Below are 22255 nucleotides of genomic sequence, written 5' to 3'. Positions count from 1 at the left end.
GTCAAACTTTGTAGCGTTAAAGTAAAATGGACCGAATATTTCTTTTTTTTAAGTCGCAAATCACACTTCTGATTTTTATTTTTAAAAAAACTCCGTCAAAAGCCCGAACTGAAGCAAATTTGAGTTTTAAGTAATGCGGACAAGATCAATTTTACTCCAATTCAAAAATTAGTATATTCCACATTTATGTTTCCTTCCTTAAATATTATTTATTAGTTTATTATATTTTATTTATATACATATGTACCGTGTTTGTAATTATTAATATTTATTTATAAAATGAACACCAATAGCTTGTTCACAATACATATTGAGGGAAATGTTACATGCATTTGTTTCTAATATGTATTTATATTCTTAGTACTTTGCGCACCGCTTTCTTAAGAATTGCCAAGGTTACCTGGAAGAAATCACTATAAGTGATATACAAACTTAAATGACCGCCTTTGTTACACAAACTTAAATGACCAGTACATTTGTTATTCTTTAGTTTAATTCCCTTTTGTCTTTATAAGCAAAAAAGTTTTTTGGTTGATTCATTTATTTTTCGATACTCTATAACGTTTTACTCCTCGTTTCCGAACGAAAGAATCTTGTACTACTGCATAGCTAAATAGCACATTTTAAAACTAAAGCAGTGTGAAGCGCACTTGAAAATAAACTTATCGATATCATCGGGATGAACACATCTCTAGGGATAAACGCGTTAATGAACTTGGTATGAAAATAGCTGCATTTCATCCGCCGCTAGAAGACGCAGCGATCGTTTGTTTGTACGGGCGTCTGTCCGCGTATTTATACCCATAGAAGCTAAAACAAGCAAAGTATGGGCTATGGAGTTTTACATCCATACTCTATACTAATAATAAAGTTGGAGAGTTTGTTTATTTTTTAGTTTAAACTCCCTAATTTTGGAAACACGTATTGGAAAATTAACGTTTCGATCCTTAGGAGACAAGCTCCCGAAGTGATAGTGCGGGTTGACTCTACTCGGTGGGTAAGGGTATATTGTGCAGAATAGCGGATGCAAGTTTTTATGGAAAACATCTTATTGTCTCGGAAGAAGTCGCGGGGAACCGCTAGTGGAGCCCATTGGATGGTGATAATGGAAACCTAGTTTTTTTACGCATTAAGCTCATTAGGTATTTAGTTATTTCAGTTGGTATACCCGAGGGGCTTCAAAAGCATAGTGGCTTTTTAGTTGCAAAGTTTCTAGTTCCCTGTTTGTTTAATGACCTTTAGGAACAAAAATGTCTCAGCGTTTGTGTCCTTAAGCACAGTAGTCTTTAAAATGGGTCTTAAAAAATAGGCTTAGAGATGTTTTTGTGAGGGACCTGTAAATGCTATTAAAATGACCGTTTGTAGTGAAACCATTCATCCTACTAATATTATAAATGTCAATGTAAGTTTGTTTGTTACGCTTTCACGCAAAAGCTACTTAACCGATCCTCATGAAACTTTGTACACATATTCCTTGAAGTGTTAGAAGTAATATAGAATACTTTTTATCCCGACATTAAGCTTGGTTCCTTTGAGAGATGGGATGAGTGTTTGACGATTTTACACCACAACTCCGACAAATTATAACCGATTTAAATAATTATTTTTGTACTATAGAGGTATATGTGTTTTATTTTGCCCAAACTCTGGTTGGAGATAGAAGACAGAACTCTTCAGCGGACAGCAGCAAACCCCTCATTTAAGTCTTAGCGATACCGAATACTTTTTTTAGAACTACAACTAAATTTAATGTCACATCAAAAAAAAAACGCAGACGAAGCAGCAGCTAGTAAAACATAAAAAGGGTTGAAAGGGTTTAAGCATATAAACAAATAACTTCGTTATATTATAAGAGAGCCGATCCCGTCAAAAAACTTTTCTACAGTTTGACGGAATTTCAGTATAATACCTTACTGTAGTAATTGTAACTAAAAAAATATTATGGTGTTCTTTTTTAAACACGTATGATTTGATACGCTACATCCATAGAAATCTTAAAAAAATTGCCCGGTTAAGACTTATATAGCTGCAGCCTGCATCGTAACGCAAAACTAGCCGTACAGTACCTAATCATTTACTTTTTAATTTCAAAGGTTAAATAAAGGACTCCAAATTAAACCTCGCCGGATTTGATACAAAAGCTGAAGTGGCAATAGCTCGGAGAACAGATTTACGTTGGAGTCCCAAGGTGTTGGAATGGCGATCTCACACCGGTAAACGCAGCGTTGCTACACCCCCGGCGAGGTGGACGGACAACATCAGGCGACTCGCAGGGAGCAGCTGGACCCAAGCGGCACGAGACCGTGGTTTTTGGAACTCCCTACAAAAGAACTATGTCCAGCTGTGGACGTCCGATGGTTGGCATATCGATGACGGGTTTGATTAAAACCAAGACCTCTTTTAAGAACCACTTCGCCAAAGAAGCCTTCAAAGGAATTTCAGTAAACTCTTAGAGTAACAGTCGCAAGGCCGCGGACCGGTCTCAAACTCTCAATTATTTAAATTCGGTATTGCTTTATCGATTTTGATTATAATTAATACACTATCTAATTTGCATTGACAGCTGGATTGTTCGCCGCTACGTTGCGAAATAATTAGAATTCTGCAATTGAGCTTTACAATAATAAAATATCTAAAGTAGCGCGACTTTGACCGTGTGAACTGAAAAAAATAGTGTTTGACCATTACGCGCTGTTGAAGTAAAGCTTTTATTACTATTTATAGATGAAAGAGTAAAATGTTCCTTGGACTCCGCCATTTCATTTAATATTCATTATTTCATTTTATTTTCTATTTAAAATTCATTAATATCACTTTCACATTTTATAAATATTTTCATTTGTTAAATAGAATAATTGAGAGTAGAAAATGAAGGTTAGATAACCTTGGCATTGTATACTATAGAACGACGCAATCGTTTTTGCAATTTAAAATATTTTTTCAAAACTGTTGAATTTTTATTCACTTTGTTATTCACAGTTGATCCGTTTGAAATAATTGGAAATAAAAAATCCTAATCGATTATGATATTTGCCACTAGCTGGCGTATAAGATACGTGAGCGATATGTATAAGAGCGTGGAGTATATGACATATACTTACGACCAATCCAAATTATTATTTTTAAATAGCGGAAACTACACTGAGAAAAAAATCCGGGTTACTCACTAGTCGCGCCTAAAGAAGTTTTTCTTCAAAAATCCGTCAAATCGATTTAATTTGTACCATGGAAAATTATTTACTAGCAGTACGGCTTTTTTGTGAAAGAGCTCGTCCAGAAACCGTCCACCGCCATGCTTATTTCTGCCATCAAGCAGCATTTCTGAGTTCCGGTCTGAAGGGTGCGGTTGCCGGTGTAATTACAGGCACGTGGATTGGAACTTAATAAAAGGCAGAAAAAAGCATGTTTCGTAATAACGTACAGACAGACTCTTCAATTTTAAATTCTCGTATGTACCTGCTTATGTGTGCATATTACTGAGGCGTTGACTCCGACGGTAACATATTAAACCAATGCGTTGACTTGTTGACAGTTGTTTAAGCAATGATATCTAGGAATGAGATAACAATCTAAACACATTTTGCCACTTAAGTAAGTTACAACTTAAACAAGTTAATTTATAATGAAACCTAGAATACACCAAATACCTCGAGAACTAATACTTGGATAACATTTACACACACATAATATTACTCGATCATTCTGAGCATAGGAAATCCTGTCTTATATTTAATTACTTAGTGTGTTCGCTTAAGAAGAAGAAGAAGAAGAAATACTTTATTGCACGTGTAACATACAGGAAAAGAAACAGTAAGGAGTATACTGTACACAATGTAGACATGCTAAGGCGACCTTATTGCTGCAAGCAATCTCTTACAGGCAACCTTTGTAGATATGACTTACAGCAAGAGAACGGGATAGTGCCAAGAGTATTGAAACATAAATACCAAAATACAAATACATATATAATTTAAATAAATATACGTAATATATAAATAAAAAATAAACATAATATATATAAATTTATAACAAACTTAATATATTTAAGTAGATTTTAACACACAATTTAAAAGAAAGAATAAAGAATCTACTTCGAATTCCATCACTCAAATCTCACGTCTCACGTCCTTCAGACGACTCTTAAATATCGAAAGGGAACTACTACCACGGATTTCAGCAGGCAGATTGTTCCAGAGCATAATTGCCTTAAAGGTGAAAGAATTACTGAAGAACTTCGCTTAACTTAGTTTTATTTTTGTAATATCATATTCTTTTCTTTGTTAGATATTGTTGAAAAGTGAAATAATATTAAATTTCTCATCCTAACCTTTTCACCTATGTACGTAGAGAGAAATAGACTGGTAAGTGGAGCAAGTAATAACTGGAAACCATTTCCGAGCTTTCTGCTGCTATAATCTATAGTTTATTATGTACCTTTGATTATGAACTCTCTTCCATCTTTTTCCCGTTGCTGTAAATCAAGGAGTAAAATATCAACTCTATTTGTAACCGTTGGGGCTTCCAATTAACTATCGGACAAAGTTTAAAAAAATATCATACTTATCTGCCAATAAACAACACGTTTTATCATTGCTGTCTATAATACTAAATAATATGAAATAACCCATAAAGAGACATGTTTAATTATTGAATTTATAGCTACGTCAAAAACTCGGTAGGAAACATCGACCGATACTTACCTATATTATTAACTTGCGATTTCTTATTATATTTAATTGCATACAAATCATTTCGATTATTTTAATGACACAATTAACTGTAACTCGATATGTTTTAAATGGTTTAAAGGGCTTAATACAAAAAGTATTGGTAGTGATTAAGAAATATTTTTTGTTGTCAATAAATTGTTCTTTTAACTTTTCTTCTTTAAGTCGATCGCACATTCGGACGCGCCGCACTTTACGAATTCTGAATTATTGTGAACACACCGCAAAGGTATTTTTATACAAAAACTGTCCTCCAGTACAAAAAAATATTGTTTGCGGAACAGCAAGATATGCGATCACTTTTGTTGAAGACATTTATGTCCTCGATAAAGATGTATGTATACTTATAATAAATGAAGTGGACTATAAATAGTCGACGTTATGTCTCATTAAAATCGCCGCAGCATACCAAAATACCTACGAGTATCTCTATTCTTGTTTTATAATAATTGACTAGTTTATTAAACTTATTTTTATGTACCAAAATGGTTAAAAGTACCTACAAATAATTCGTGACTTCTTCCTTCTCTCTATCTGACTATTTGCTACAACTCATTATTTCATTAAGATTTTCAATAAATAAATATAAGTAGATAACTTATCTATATCTATACTCACAATAACACTGAAACGGGTAAAATTCAATACTACATTGAAGATATTTTAAATTTTTTTTTCGTAGGGCTCTCTATAACCGATATTAAACTCAACACAGTTTTTCATTCGTGTCTATCAGTCTTTCTGTTTGTATCTGGGCTGCGCATCACGCCGATACTACTGAATTAATTTAAATGAAACTTTGTACTATTTGAGTTCATACTACGAGGTAGGACATAGGATACTTTTTATCCCGAAATTCAACTCAGTTCCTTTAGGAGATGGATGAAATTGTTTGACGATTTATCACCATAACTCTGTCAAATGTTAACCGATTTAAATAATTCTTTCTGTACTGGAAAGGTTAAATTCTGGAGGATCTGATAAATATGTTTTGAGATAGAGGATAGAACTCCTCAGTGGATAACAGCAAACCGCTAACATAAGGCTTAACGATACTGAATTTATAAAATATTGTCATATATTTAGTGCTAGACTTTAGTGCTAGGACTAAAAAAAAAAATGTTTGAAATTATCTTTAGTGTATCAACTAACAATGCGAATTCGATACTTCCTATACAATAACTATTCTGCGTCAGTGATAGGAGCTAAGACTGATTGATATCAAATTATCTGTCAAAAACGGGCACCCATCCATTTACCAACTTGAATCAACGTCGCTTACGAAGCGCTATCGACTAATATGTAGTGCTGCTTTTATTGCACACATTATTTGCAGTCATTTGGTATAGGGCATGCCGCAGGCACATCTAATATATAAATAGGAATGTTTGTTTATTCGTATTTTTTGTTTAGGAAATGGCTGCTTCGATTTATTTGTCACAGTTATAACTCGCATGCAGTGTGGTGACGAAAGATCAGAATACAGTTGTTACAGTAGTTGTTAAATAGTAATAAAGCTATTTGTGACAGAGCTCGTCCGGGGAAGTACCTACTATCGCCATGCTTATTTCTGCCGCCAAGCAGCATTGTTTCAATGATTTGTTCCGGTCTGAAGGGCGTGGTTGCCGGTGTAATTACAGCTACGCCTCAAATTGATGGACACAGGGCGGCGCGTTGCAAGAAGTGCTCCTTGCCCTGTGTAGTATTGCTCTGTTTATAGGCCATGGTTTTCCACTTACAGCTAGTCTAAATATTTTAAAACGTTATGTTGGTTTGTGTACGCTTCAAAAACTCAAAAAGTTCTGCACCGATCGGGCTGAAATTTTAGCATGATATATAATACGCATCAAGGATTGTTTTTATTGACTTTTCTCAACCATTCAATCACATTGTGCCACTAGTTATTCATAAAAATATTCATCAGTCATCTTAGTACCCATTACTTTGGGGCTAGATGGCGATGTGTGTGTTGTCGTAGTATATTTATATTTATTTTATATTTGATTGATTGATTGACAAACTCTGGTATCAGTTCTAAACAGAGGCCTGCAACAAAGTCAGCTGGTATCTCTTGTACCTTCAGCCTAATCTTTAGCGGTTATGTGATGCAAATCACGTAGTCCACAGGGACACGCAAATATAATAACCGATAAGGACAATCGTAAACATGAATTACTATCGATTAGCAATAATCACGATAAGCAATTGAGTACATTTGTAGCGTACATATACTGAAGTGGCGCCTAACTGTTCACCAATATTACGCAAGACTGCCGGCAATATTGATATATAACAAAATAACCTTTTTAATAAATCATTCTGCCACGCCTGTCGGGCTGTCGTAAAGATTTTTTAAAATTATGCTACCTTATGAAAATTAATCTTAATTGCTATACTCCGCGAAAAGCAGGAGTATCTGTATGGTGTAATTTACAGCAAACAGATCTTCGGCAATGTACCCTCGACGTTTCGCTCCGAAACCGGAGCATCCTCAGGAGATGTTGTCTTAACAATTATTTATAGCATAGTGTTTCGTGTGGAGTGTAAGGATTGGAGAAATTATAAACTACACCATATAGATTCTCCCGCCTTTCGCGGAGTGTAGCAAATAAAGATATCTGCATATCGTCTGAGAAAAGAACAGAAATCCTTTGTGGGGATAAACAATATATTAAAACACATTTAACAAATCGTGGTTACTACACGATTGATGAATTCCTTAACGACAAGGAAGGAAGGATTCCTGCTTGGAAGCAGGCCACTCCGCTCTCATCTCTCACAAAACAGAAAAATTCTAAAGATTTTTAAAAAAACTTAAATTATAAAATGATGTTGGAAAAAAGCAATCTGCTGAGTTTCTTGCCGGCTCTTCTTAGTGGATCTGTCGAACCGGTGTTAGAGTCACTACAAAACAGACTGACTTGACGTTTCAAAGGGGCTTATAAATTAGGACTACTTGAAATAAATGAATTTTGAATTTTGAATTTTAAGCTTCATTTCAGGGCAGCATGCCATAAAATACGCCACGTAAGCACTTAGCATAAGACGTGATGCCAAACAGAGCCCTAGAACGTGGCGCGCCGTGGATTTGGCAAGAGCCAAGCTGCTGATGACGATACCCTATTAGGGGTTCGAAACTTGGCCACTAGACAGAGATTAGATCCACTATACTGCTCGCTTCATTGCGATCTCTATCATCAAACGAACCCATTATCGGCCAAGTACAGCGGGTCTCCTCCTCAAACTCCCACAAAGACAAGGAGTTACGGTGTAAAGCTGGCCCAGTGCAGATTGGTGGATTTAACACACATTTGAAAACATTATGTAAAACTCTCAGGCACGCAAGTTTTCTCGCGATGTTTTCCTTCGCCGTTGAAGCAAGTGATATTTTAATTGCTTAAAGAAAGCGAAAAACTTAACATAACACAGAAAAGTTAGAGGTGCCTGCTGGAACTCGGCCCCCCAAAAGTAAAGTTAAAGTTCTACCCACTGGATTATCTCTAGTTCTTTCTCTTGCGATCTTTGGTAAACGATTATTCATCTTCACCATAAACCCGGCCTACCTTATAACCTATTCCGCACCTCATCGTACCGGAACGCCAAATCACTTGGTGGCACGTCATTAGCAAGGCCGAAGCCTGCCACTGAAAATACAGACATAATAAATTACTATATTGCCCCGGCCGAAGATCGAACACGGGACCTTCCTCATATCAACCTCTGTACCAGGCACGTCGTCAAATAGAGATACTTCGACAATTGGATAGAAATAAAGCCTAACAACACCATAAACCCATAAACAAACTCCGTGCTATCGCGGGTAGAGAAAGTTGAAAAGATGTCGCGTTTTCTTTGTTTCATAATTCCATAGGACTATTAATTTTTATCGCATGCTCAGTCGTTGTCATAGCAGCCGCATGCAAACAAAATAGCGACTGCAATTTTCCATAACCTTGTATTTACTTTACCATAATAACACAGCAATGGGTACTTAAGGTATGTAGAATTTGTCGCTAAACAAAAAATAAATACGAACGTGCCACACTTGAAGACTGCCTCGTTAGTTAACTAGTATGTTCAACAACGAATCAGGACGCCCTGGATTAGATTTACTTAGAAATCTTCCAGTTACAGATTTATTATAAGTATAGATTATTTATTGATGAAAGAGTGAAATATTCTATTTAAAATTCATTAATATCAGTTTCACATCTTATAAATATTTTCATATGATAAAAAGAATAATTGAGAGTAGAAAATTTAAGGTTAGATCAGCACATGTCAATATAACCTAGTCATTGAATATTATAGAATGTCGCAATCGGCAGAAAATTTATTAATAATTTACTTTTTACAAAAGTAATAAATAAACAAGTATATTTAGAGATTATCAAAAAACTTTGCAATTTAAAATATTTTCTTCAAAACTGTTGAATTTTTATTCACTTTGCTATTCACAATAGATCCGTTTGAAAATATTGGTAATAAATAATCCTCATTATGATATTTGCCACTAGCTGGCGTATAAGTCAAGAAGCGTGGAGTATATGTAGTACATATACTTACGACCAATCTAAATTATTATTTTTAAATAGCGGAAACTACACAGACGCATGACGTAAGCGTTACTTCCGTCAGAAAAGTTACTCCCTAGTCGCGCCTAAAGTAGTTTTATTTCAAAAAGGTATATTCGTTTAGACTGGTCAAAATTATACATAATCTGTAGTCGATGTAATTTAAAGTGGAAAGTGTCAAGAAGAAAAATAATAAACTTAATTCAGAGTTAAAATAGTTTGATGTTTCAGTTTATAATGTGATATACCTTTACCTATAGAACTTACTGCGCTTTCAGAAACAAAAACAATGCCTAACGGAATGCTCCACCCAAACATTTAACTTCATCGAGTCTCCACAATAGACGTAAAGGACCCTCAAAGCCCCAACTCTTCTAAATCAATTGCATGCTTCAATTGAACTAAACATTTCACTAACAGAGGACACTCAGCAACGCGCACTATAAAAGATAGCGCCTATAAGACAGATGGGACAACCTGCTCGAGATAATAAGTCTAGATAAAGTTGCCTTTTGACCATTTTTCACTTATGATTTTATTTTTTTAAGTATACGTCCAGTTGTCTCTTTTAATTGATCTGTTAATTTGTATGAAATACATTTTAAAATAATTTCAACTTGAAATGTTATTCGGTTCGGTTTTAGATACATAATATGCAGTTATCAAAATTCAAAATTCATTTATTTCAAGTAGGCCCAATATAAGCACTTTTGAAACGTCAAGTCTGTCCGTTTGTAGTGACTCTATCGCCCTCAACTCACTTCTACGTTATATTTTACATGTAATGTACGCATCAAAAGTACCATATATCCTGCCTATTTAAATAAAGAAATATTTGACTTTAACTTTAAGTTACCATGCATCTTATGGTGAGGTTCCTATCTCGAAACGTGCGTTAAATTTGCTAAAGATTGCATTTGTTATAATGTTGAAGTTAATAGTATTTATTTTAAAAAACTAAATGCACTTATTAAATTTGATACTAAAGACATATGAATATATTACAATCTTATTTTATTCCACTTCGATCAATTAAATAAGATCGAAGATCCACAATATTTAAGGCATTTATCTCTCTGTCTTAAATAGCAAAATGTAATAAGTATTTCTTAAGATTGTTGGTAAACAAAGTACCCGGAATAATTATTGAAAGTGGTTCTTTCAATAATTATTCCGGTAGAGCAAAATTATAACTTCTCCGTATTTGAGTCAATGTTTGAATGTGGACTTTGCTTTCAAAGTTCACATTCCGTTTTCACTATAAGAAAGTTCTTAATAGCCGGTCCACCTTGTAAATATCTTTAAGGTACACGAAGTGTATCCATACGATTCCAAGACTTAACACGTAAGTGTTAGGTACAATTTTCAAATGTACCTTTGTAGTATAAAGGAAGTCCAGTTAATACTTAAGTCGTCAATGAGTTGTTTATTGAAAAGTGAGTGCAGTAAATGGTCGATATCCCCCTCCCCCTCCGGGGAGACAATAGTGCACTAAACCTAACTGACCTGGAGCCACGGAGTCAATCGAGCGTTTCCTTTAGGGTTGGGATATTATTAACCGTAGGTAGGTAACATAAAATCAAATTATCACGTACGTATACAGAAGTAAAATTATATTGCTCTCGAACATATAGATAATAATTGTTGCACTGGCAAAATACATGCGAGCAGCGGCCGGCCAGTTGTATGAAGGCCTGTCTATAAATATATATTATATCGGTCTTCATACAACTTCGGTCGTGATATTTTAAAATAAAACGATGTTTTACTCTTAAACATGGCAGCAAAGGAGGTAACTTATCAAAGGTTTTATTTATATTTCGAAGTAACTTGAACACTTTAACACGCGAAAAAATACTGTCATTCGTTGTTCTTCATTTATTCAGAAAAGTAATAGGCACGAGGACAATAACAAAGAATTTCTAAAATATTATATCTATCTAATGTGTATGATTAATGCATTATGAATAACGCATTTTTATTTATATCCGAAGTGAGATTGGTATTTATTTTGAATTATTAAAACCGCAAAATCTAGGGAACCGCAGGTGAAACGCCGACTTCAAAATTATGACGCCACGCCTTTATAAACATAATTTTGTACCGCTTGACCTTCGAAATTCAAATTATCAGTTGCTACGAGTAGCTTTAGAACAAGGAATACTGCGAGCACTAGGAAAATGCCTATGACGTCACGAGTCGACGGCCATGACACTTGGCGGGCTTTTTCGCGGCAAATAATTTTTTAATAATATAATTTGCAATTTATGGCAACAAAACCTTAAATTTCTGAAACAATGTGATATTTTTGGATGCAGTAAATACTTCGTCCTAATGCCTATTACTAGTAAGAAGTTTCTTTATTTGAAAAAATGAGTTCAGTACAAGTTACCCTTCACTGCAATCCCTGGTGATGATGCAGATTAAGATGACAGTGGGCAAAGTTGTTAGGGATAGGACACTTATATTAAGCAAGACCAGAGAGGTTTATTACAAACCCTTTGAGGGTAAAAGGTTTTGTTAGTCTTTATTTGTCAACTTAAATACCAGCTCCTATCTGTAACGATACTAAACAAAACTAGACATTAATATAAACTTTCATCCTCTATTTAACCCGGGGTGATAATTCAAACAGTTATATATCGTATAGCCTTCCTCATTAATTAGGCTATCAAATGCAAAAAAGATTTTTCAAATCCGGCTAGTGGCAGTTCCAGATTAGCGAGTTCAAACAAAAAATATTAGTTTCACTGCCAAGGCCGATTCATTCGAACAGGTTTGTGAAATGTCACTTATCCAGGCCGCTTGTCTGTTTTGCTTTTGTTTATAATGTACCGAATATTTAGATTTAGTTTAATTAGATACTATCATGTACTTACAATGTACGTTTGTATCATTCACCGCTTCACTAAGTTCACAGCTAAATTGAGTTCATGTTTAGGTTTCATTTATTTTCAAGTATTAACACGTGTAATAAAGTATCTAAGGTAAATAAACCTTTCATTGACAAAACTAAAACGATTTAAAAAATTATTTATTTGCAAGAGAGATGCAAAAAAATGAATCAAAGTCAAAGTTCATTTTTAAAATGATATATTTTCTTCTCAAAAACCTTTGTTGGTATCAATGGCAAAATCTGAAATAAACACTGAATATTTTGCAAATAATTACACTCTTTTTATCGATATTATTATCGATGGTTTCTCGGCACTTCACTCCATAGGGCGCGGCGGAAATGCTTTTACGAGTGCAGCGCAGGGCTAGCCGGAGAAAAGAGTAATAATATCGATACTAGCTCGTACGCCGCAGTTGTTAGCCGGATGCTGCGCTAAATGAGCCTTTAAACTCTCCCTGCGTGTACTGCTGTATAGGCGGACTAATGTACTTACTAAGTGATACCGTATTTGCATTAAAGACATAATATGTTGTGTTAACTGAGGACGGTAGGAAGCATCATACCAGGGCATTGCCAAATAAACTACCACCTTTTCATTTTAGGTATAACCGACAGTCCTCTGTGCAGAGCATGCATGGAAGCAGATTAAATACCGACACACGTAATGCTCCGATGTAGAGGAGTAGCTCCCCAGCATCACTGACTGAAGCACTTGGCGACCTGGGCGGCCTGCTAAGCTTCTGGAGTGAGCTCGGCTGGCTGGAGTGACACAGCGGGGATCCGTGCCAGTGGCACTTCGTACAACGGAAAGTTCCGGCCGACCAAGTACGGAGCCCAGGGGAAAGAACAATATTTTTGTTTTGTTAAGATGTTGTGTTAATTTCTGTTCATGGGCTGTACTTGGTTGGCCTGAACTGCCCGTTGTAAGTCGTGTTAAATAATTATAATATGTATTTATATTAGAAAAGTATTTGAATATTGTATTTCTTATTGAAATTTAGTGTATATATTTGTGGTTTATTTAACCCTTTTTTATGTGTACTTCCACTTTGCGTTGAACTGTTTGCTTTTTAGCTTAGGTAACCTTTATAAGATCGTATTAAGTGATAAAGCCGCCTTGGCCCCTAAAACTATGTACTGTATTTGTCGTTTGTAATGTTACTTAGTATTTTATTGCAATGAAGTAATTCTGTTTATCTGTCTATATGAAGGCCAAATTAGGATTCATTTACCTTAGTGGGTGTCCCACAGGGCTTTATTTTGGGTCCTTCTCTATTTTAACTAATTCTCTGATCTAATAACTCTAAGCAATATTAAAAATACTACAGCTATCCACGTCCACCTATACAAAGCGGGACGCGCCAAAAAATTGGGAGTTTAAAAACATACTTACGCTACTCCAATATGTTTTTTATATCGTATAATATACTAAAAACTTCGTAACCGTACATTTTAGCGTTAAATCCCTAGAAGTACAATATATCATTTGCGGCTTAACATATTAATCGTCATTAAAAGGGTAAAAACCCCTCCGCTGGGAATGTTTTTGCAGAAATAAAAAAATAACATCGCGAGGGAAGCCGTCTGCCGCCATTCAAACTACTTTTAATTAAAACCACACATTATAATGAATCAACCACACATATCCACACAATCTACACAATTCGCGACAGACTTTAATACTACTGTGAGTCATATTTTAAACCGACTTCTAATAAAGAAGGTTATTCGATAAGTTTTTTTTTTGTTTCTCTACAGTAAGCCCTTGTCTGTCTGCAATCTCAAACGTGGTAGGTAATTGATGGCGATTGTTGTTAGTATGCTTTGATCGATCTGAAAGGTGCAAAACTCCTTTGTGGATTGAGTATACGCTTCTACAACATGATTCCTAAGGTCATCCTGGACCTACCAATGCATACATTTGACAGCCGGTTGGCGCAGTGGACAGTAACCCCGCTTTCACCGTCCAAGGCCGTGGTTTCGATTCCCACCACTGGATAAATGATTGTGTGATGAACATGAATGTTTTTCGGTGTCTGGATGTTTATCTGTATATTATTATTTATGTGTATTATATTCTACGCTAATATTGGGGCTAGATAACGATGTGTGTATTGTCATAGTATTTTTTTTTTTATGTGTATAAACACACATAATGCTGCGAGATTACTATACATTTGGAATATTGGTAGATTGGAAGCAGCCAGCTTCGCTCTCATCTCCCGCAAGATAGTAATATGATTGTAAATTTTGATGTTTGAAAATAGCAAATACTGAGTTTCTTGCCGGCTCTTCTCGGTAGAATCTGCTTTCCGAACCGATGTAAAGACAGACATACTTGACGTTCCAAAAGTGCTCATAAAGTAGGCCTACTTGAAATAACTTACCTACTTTGTATTTTGAATTATGATCGTCCAAAGCCTCACTGGTCCGGTCCAGAGAATATTGAGAAATTATAAAATCCCAAATTTTCCCCGCCGAAGGTCGACCCTGCAACCTCCCACTTCAAAAACCACAGCGCTCATCAATGCACCAGGGAGGTGGTACGTTACTAATCTCTATAATTACCACTGAACTGGCTAGTATATGGTCGTACTGACAGCTAATGAAGCGGTGATGGCCTAGTGGGTAAGGCTTCGGCTTTGCTTTCGTGGAGACAGAGTTCGAGCCCCGGCACGGACCACTGACTTTTCGGAGTTATGTGAATGCCTGAAAGTTTAACATAATGTTCTCAACGGCGGTGTTAAGTCTACCAATCAGCACTTTGCCAGCGTGGTGGACTACGGCCTAAATGATGAATCATCATCATCATCATCAAAGCTCTACAGCCCTGGGTGGGCTTTGTCTTGGTCAAGCATATTTCTCCATTTGAGGCGGTCAGAAGCTGCTTCTTTCCAGCTCCGAACTCCCAGAACCCTCATATCCCTCTCAACTCCATCACTCCACCGACCCCTACGTCGTCCTCGGCCTCTACGCCCATCCAAAGTGCCCTCCTAAATGATGAATGACAGCTGAAATCTTTCATCTCAATTTATGCGCCACATGTGACATATGAGTGTCTTTGTAACTAATATTATAAAGTTTTTAGTAATGTTCAGTTTCTTGGACAATCGCTTTACAGCTTCACAACAAACAGCGCCGAAATGGCGTCAATCAAATTGAGACGAAAAGAAAGAGACAGCAGCCTGTCCAGTGGAAATGTCCAGTGAGTGAAATAGGGGTCAGTGATGTGGTATGTATGGATGGTGGATTCCGCCCAACCTAGGCAGTCCTCCAAGATAGGCTGCGCCGTGTCCTCGCGGTATTCTTCGCAGTGGTATCCCCAGGATTCTAGATGCAACACCCTTGAAGTCACAAGTATGTGGGCGCATTTGGAACCTTTTTGGAATTTAACTTTAGTTTTAAGTTAACGAATGCAGTTATTATCATCACTTACATTAGTATTAACATGTTAAACGTATGAACGCTTCATAAGTGCCTGTGATAAGGTCTACATGAATAAAACATTTTTTAATTTGAATTTATAAACTGGTCTGAATTTAATATTATTATTATTGTTTTAATATTTAGTTTATAGTACACAACCTTTTTGCTGTCATATATGCAGATATTAGGTGGGCAATACTTACTTTTTATGGCAACTATGTACACATATTTCTCTCAAAGTGTTGATCTCAAGAAAAAGCTGCGTAACATACATTTTTAATTATTAAATGAATATTGTAATACCCTATTTGGATCCCTCTTTCCATTTACCTTTAAAAAAAGCGTTGTCGCATTTCTGCTAATTACTTCTTACTCTATAATATTGTCTATGGCTTATGTGCTTGATTAGCTATTACCTTGAATCAGTGCTTAGTTTTGTTTAATACGTAACAAATATTATTAGTTACGTGTATCCTATGAATAAGCAGAAATACTAAATGGAATTACATACTTAAGTTACTTATGGATGCCTTTATAAGGCTGTGAACTAATTAGTTTAGTTACAAAATTAAATTAAATGTTCACGAAATCAAGCAAAACGCGACGGGTTGATGGTTTAACAATTCAGCTTTCTTTTCGGTGAAACCGAGTTCATTCTCCGACATAAGCTTCGAACTTATTGGAGTTATGTGCTTTTACGATGGAGAAAAACATCGTGTACATAACTTCATGCTAAATTTTTTAATGTTAAGTGATCATTGCCGAACGCACCGATGCGTTGCCGGCTTTTGAGGAATTTGTTTATACGCCCCTTGAATAAGCCTAGATTGGAGTATTTTGGAGAAAACAAAAAATATAATAATTAAACTAATACATTTTCGGTTTGTTCATTTATTTTTACAGAAGAAAAGTCTTTGTGAATAAAGCCAAAGCCAAAGTCAAATATTTGTTTATTCAGATAGGCCCATAGGTTTGATGCGTACATTGCATAAAGTATGTAAATGTAGAACTAACGCTACGAGGGTTTCAAACGCGCCTAAGAAAAAGCTCACAATAAACTAAGCTGGGTGTCTTTTTGTTATCCCCATCTCACATTACCATTTAAAAGAGTGACTTAAATAGCTGAGCAATAATTCACACGCATGTTTTTTTATCGTTTACGTTTTCTTTTAAACCATACTGGCATTTTATAATGGTGCAATGTACGATCTAGGTATAGTAAAGAGGATCACATTCATAGCTGAAGTACAAAAATCGTTACAGCCAGACAGACGGAGGCTTTCGTCGCGTGACGACCTCTTCGGTCCTCACTCCTCACTCCGCAGCGCCCTAAGCAATTACCTCTACGTCATAAGTATGCATGATTTCGATTATGGGAATTCTACAAACTGTTACAATATGTAGACAACACATAAAACCTTGTTTCGATTGGGAATTGAAAATATTGTATTTATTTATGTATTACTAGCTGGTGTCCGCGACTTCGTCCGCGTTTGATTTTGTTTCTGGATGTGGCATTCAATTTAGTTGTAGTTCTAAAAAATATTAAAGTATTCAGTATCGCTAAGCCTTAAATGAGGGGTTTGCTGCTGTCCGCTGAGGAGTTCTGTCCTCTAACTCCAACCACATTCATCAGATCTACACAAAGTTTGGGCAACATTTAACACATATACCTCTATAGTACAAAAATAATTATTTAAACCGGTTATAATTTGTCGGAGTTATGGTGTAGAATCGTCAAACACTTTCGTCCCCTCTCCCAAAGGAACCGAGCTTAATGTCGCGATAAAAAGTATCCTATATTACTTCTAACACTTCCAAGAATATGTGTACAAAGTTTCATGAGGATCTGTTAAATAGTTTTTACGTGAAAGCGTAACAAACAAACTTACATTGACATTTATAATATTATTAGGGATAGGGATAGGGATTGATATTCAGTGTACAGGTATATATTAATTATCAGTATGTATATAGAATATTGTGCTTAAGTTTATAGTATTCATGTATATATAGGTATATATGCAAATATATATGGCCAAAATATAACAATGAGTTTCAAGTAAGCTGGAAAAAAATCTGCCACCTGAGAGCTATCTTGGCGTACCTACGCTGCATAAATGGTTTAAGTTAGATGATAACAGGTATATAAATTAAAAATTGAAAACCCCCGAATTTTATTTTATATTTAAGAGCCCTTTTATTTGTTACTCATAATGAGAAAGTTTAAAAAAAAAAAAATGTAGACTTTTTGTGATCATGTTCAAGAAATACGATGCGACAGACAGACACAACACAGACACGTCAAACTTATAACAACCCGTCGTTTTTGCGCCGTGGCTTATGTATCGCGTTAAAATTTAAAGTATATTTACATTCAATCACTTTTTAAGGATCAATCTGATTTAGTTTTTCTTAGAAAAATATCAAGATTAGGAAGCAAATAAAATAATTCGAAACACTGCAAGTCGAATCATATTTGAACTTGCGTGTATTTTAGGGTACAGTAACCAAAATGGTAAAAACGAACCCATACGATAACTTGGTCCGGTCCCCCAATTTAGAAATAATGCTTGTTCAACTTGATTACGTAACTTAGTTGGAAATAATTTAATATACTATGACAATACACACATCGCCATCTAGCCCCAAAGTAAGCGTAGCTTGTGTTATGGGTACTAAGAAAGCTGATGAATATTTTTATGAATAATATACATAAATACTCAGAATATACATATAAACACCCAGACACTGAAAAACATTCATGCTCATCACGCAATCGCTAATAAATGTAGCATGCGATCGAAAGATATTACAGTACCATTTTATGTCGCGCGAACATTGTGTTCACATTAAAACATAACCACAGGTTATGTTCATTGAGAGAGAAAAGGTACTAAGGAAAATCACTTTTAAAATGGCAACAATTTTTTTTCACGTTTCAAAATTTTTGACTAACCATAAAAAAACCATATCCTTGAAGCTTGCAAAGCGAATCGAAATACTTTAGTTAAATAATTTATATTAATTTTATGGATCTGAATATTTTAGGTTGAAAAAATCAGCAATACAATCTATAAAGACCTGATCAAATAACTATTTATATGTTTCCGTACAAGGTACGGAACCTTTAATGCACAGTACTGACTCGCACTTGGCCGATTTATTATAGTGTTAAATTGCACTGGATCTATTTCATCATATAAAAATTTACATAATGTATATGTAATTACTTTAAAAAAATCTGTCCAAATTAAAATACTCATGCATATTTTACCATCAAAGTACTACTCGTCAACTAGACACGCGGTTACGCCATTTTAAAAATAGTAAAGTTCCGGTTTCACGTAAACAGTAAATTTTATTTATATCTTTTACGTTAGCTTTGGAAACTGATCTACAAATTCAAAACATTATCAACAGGCCTTGTGGCGCAACGGATAACGCGTCTGACTACGGATCAGAAGATTCCAGGTTCGAATCCTGGCAAGGTCGCATAATATACTTTTTATTTTATTTTTTTATTTATATTTTTTTAGAAAATATTTATAATTTATTAAAAAAATAAAAATAAATTGTTGTACACCCGTACATGATATTCGAGAACAAGATAAGGGAATGATGTTTTAATAATTAATAACTTACCTAATATTAATAAGTAGGTACCTAAGTGTTAAATCAAAGTTAAAGACAATAAACAAATATCTCTAACTTCTATCTATCTATGGATAGCACTTTTTATGCGTACCTTACTTACAAAAATTCACATGCTAGTAAAATGATGGTGTATTTGAAATTATACCAAACTAATCTTTTTTTTTAAATAAAAAAACGATTCCGTCCTCACATGATTTGCGCGGTACATACCTAATATCTTCTCTTACTACCTGTGTTTATGTAAGGTATTTTCAAAACGGTACAGCCGTTGAGAAAATTTGTCTTTTGTTTTAATAAATAATAAATTATATTTAGAGCTTCAAGAAGTGATTTTTTTTTTAAATATCACGTTATATTTTTAAATAACATTTACTATCGCAGACATTTTAATTGTATAGATTTGTAAAGACTGTGATTGCAAAGAGCACAGTTCTAGAAATATATTGTTAAGTCTTTCTACTATATTTTACAAGTGAAGTTTTTGCAAACTATTGTCGTTTAAATACATAATTTTACTAGAAACAATACCAACAAGTTTTCCCGCTTCTATGCACATTACAATTATTTCCTGCAATGGAGTATTAAATATACTTACTACTAATGGGGGAGCCCCTTTCCAAGTAGGCTTGAACTATACTCGAAAATACATACTAGTTAATAAAGAAAACTCGCGCGAAAGGTTTCGTTCTACATAAAAAGCTTTGCTGCGAGTCGCGCTTCTTTGATTGAAAAAGTGGCATTATGAATAATTTTCTCTCGTAATTTTTGCTTTAAAAGCCAACTGAAAAGCTTTTCGTTTCCTTCTTTCTTTTTTTTCAGGATGGATTTCTTGTTTATTAACGTGGGGTGTGTACAATGTATTTTATTTTTAAAACTAGATAGGAATGCGCTACGACTATCGTGCCTGATGGAAAGCAATAATCTAAAATGATTCCGCTGACCGTGAAAATGCATATTCAATGCATAACCCATCACCGGCCAACTATCGGGCCGGGTGTTCTCGCACAATGATAAGGGTTTTAGACCGTAGTCCACCAAACTGTCCCATTTTGGATTGATGGACACCACACGCCTCTGAGAACATTATGGAGAACCGCTTCATTCATTACATTACATATTACATTAAGTTTTTTTCTTTAATTTACCTACCTACGCATAAACATTTGGCGACACTACACTTAACTTTAACATTTTACACGTACCTACTTACTCTATAGTTTCTAGTGACATGATCATCTTTCGTTTTTCACCTGCGGGGGCTGGATGCAGGGGTATATTCGCATAGCAGAAAGACAATGCAGCTATGCGGGTATGCGGACTTTATCGATTCTTCTTCGACTTCAGTCATAATAGGTACTTTAATTAAATCTCCGAGACATGTGGGTAGAAAAAATCGATTTCCGAAGTCCGCTTGTATTCATTCGGGATCATCCCCCTCAATGGAGACCAGTCTCCAAGTTGGCAAATCCTTAAGAAGAGACTGTACGGTCTTGATAGAAAACAATGAACAAGAAAACTTTTGGCCCGACCTAGAAATTTACCCTTGGACCGTTACTTGTAAGCCGCTAGATCTAATAGACTATAAATCTTTTCATCAACTATTTATAGCATTATAACATGAATGTTTTTCAGTTTCTGTGTGTTTATCTGTATATTATGAATATTTACGTATATTATATGTAAATTATTCATCAGTTATAGTTGTACCTATAACACAAGCTACGCTTACTTTGGGGTTAGATGGCGATGTGTGTATTGTCGTAATATATTTTTTATTTATTGAAAATTTGATTGTTTATACGCCCGGGCTAATCAATGAGACAGATATTCCTTAGTTGATGGACACATTGTATGGAATTACTTATCTAAGATTTATACCGCGGAAACGGGAAAACAGAACAAACAAAGTCTAATAATCTGTTTCTACCAAACTGAAACCGCTTAGCCAAATTATCACAAAAAGAGATTTCATATTGTCAAACATTACTACCTGTTTTTAACTACCTGCATTTGATGCTGGGACAAAAATCTAGTTTTAAATGTAAATGCAAGATTATTTTTTAACCATAACGCCTTATAAAATTGCAATAGTGAATACCTATATGTACGTTAAGGAAAATTGAAAACAATGACATGTCAATTAGAATCCTACCGAAAGAGTCGTAAGGACATCGTTGGTTCCATCCTAAATCTGCTTGCTGTAAAAATAAAGAAGTAACCTTTAAATACAAAGTCTAAAACAACAATACCTTTAATCAAAAGAAACTCGCTGAAGGCTGTCTTAAATCTTCGCACCACATAACAACACTGCACGGTATTATCAAAATACTATTCAATAGACGAAACCAAACACAACGTGGAATCAATCCTATCACTGTTTTTACGCAGGTAACTCTCCGAGGACTTGATGGGTATTCACAGGAATGTTAAAGGTGTTGAACTAAACGTTAGATATATCCTTAAATGGCATCTTTTCGTTTTTTGTCGGTACCCAATGTCGCGATTCAGTGGTTTCGCGAGACCGTGGCAAGTCCGGGCCACCCTCGACGGCTGACAGCTGACTGGGGCTTAGATTGCGGAATTCCCCAACGCATGCGCTCTGTGATCTTGGTGACGCGGTAGACTAATGGACTACATCTACAGTTGGTCTACAGGGGTGGTGATAAATTAGTTTTATTGCAGCAGGAGTCGGCGGCAAGCGATTTCAATATGACTAACAGATGTCGGAGACTTAGTATGCGTACTGTTTTGTAGTTTCCAGCAGTATAAAGTAACCTAGAACCTATTTGCAGAGTCTTTTCCTACCAAATTTTTTTTATAAATAAATATATAAGTATTTAATGTGTAAAAAAAAATCCGAATATTTCTTCAAAGGTTTTAGGATAGGTACATTATTTACCGTCTCTGAGACGTATCTGCGAAACCGAAACGCTTGCTGAGAGAAATCTGCCACCTTATTAGGTACGCGTCACGGA

At 35.2% G+C, this 22255-nt stretch overlaps 1 protein-coding gene and 1 non-coding gene across 2 annotated transcripts in view; one reads left to right on the top strand and one right to left on the bottom strand.

The window, feature by feature from the left end:
• The window catches only part of LOC120628206 (GAS2-like protein pickled eggs), a 197665-nt gene extending 175845 nt beyond the window's left edge, over positions 1–21820 (bottom strand). Inside the window, exon 1 of the mRNA XM_039896460.1 lies at positions 21530–21820. The gene's annotated coding sequence lies outside the window, so the exon portion shown is untranslated. The remainder of the gene's footprint in view (positions 1–21529) is intronic.
• Trnar-acg lies at positions 19046–19118 on the top strand. Its single transcript has one exon. It is a non-coding gene; the product is annotated as a tRNA-Arg (tRNA).
• Positions 21821–22255: the final 435 nt, after the last annotated feature.

The sequence above is a fragment of the Pararge aegeria genome, chromosome 12 (genome assembly GCF_905163445.1).
Source record: "Pararge aegeria chromosome 12, ilParAegt1.1, whole genome shotgun sequence".
Taxonomy (NCBI): domain Eukaryota; kingdom Metazoa; phylum Arthropoda; class Insecta; order Lepidoptera; family Nymphalidae; genus Pararge; species Pararge aegeria.
Note: the sequence above shows the minus strand (reverse complement) of the source record. Positions and strands in the feature narration are given on the sequence as shown.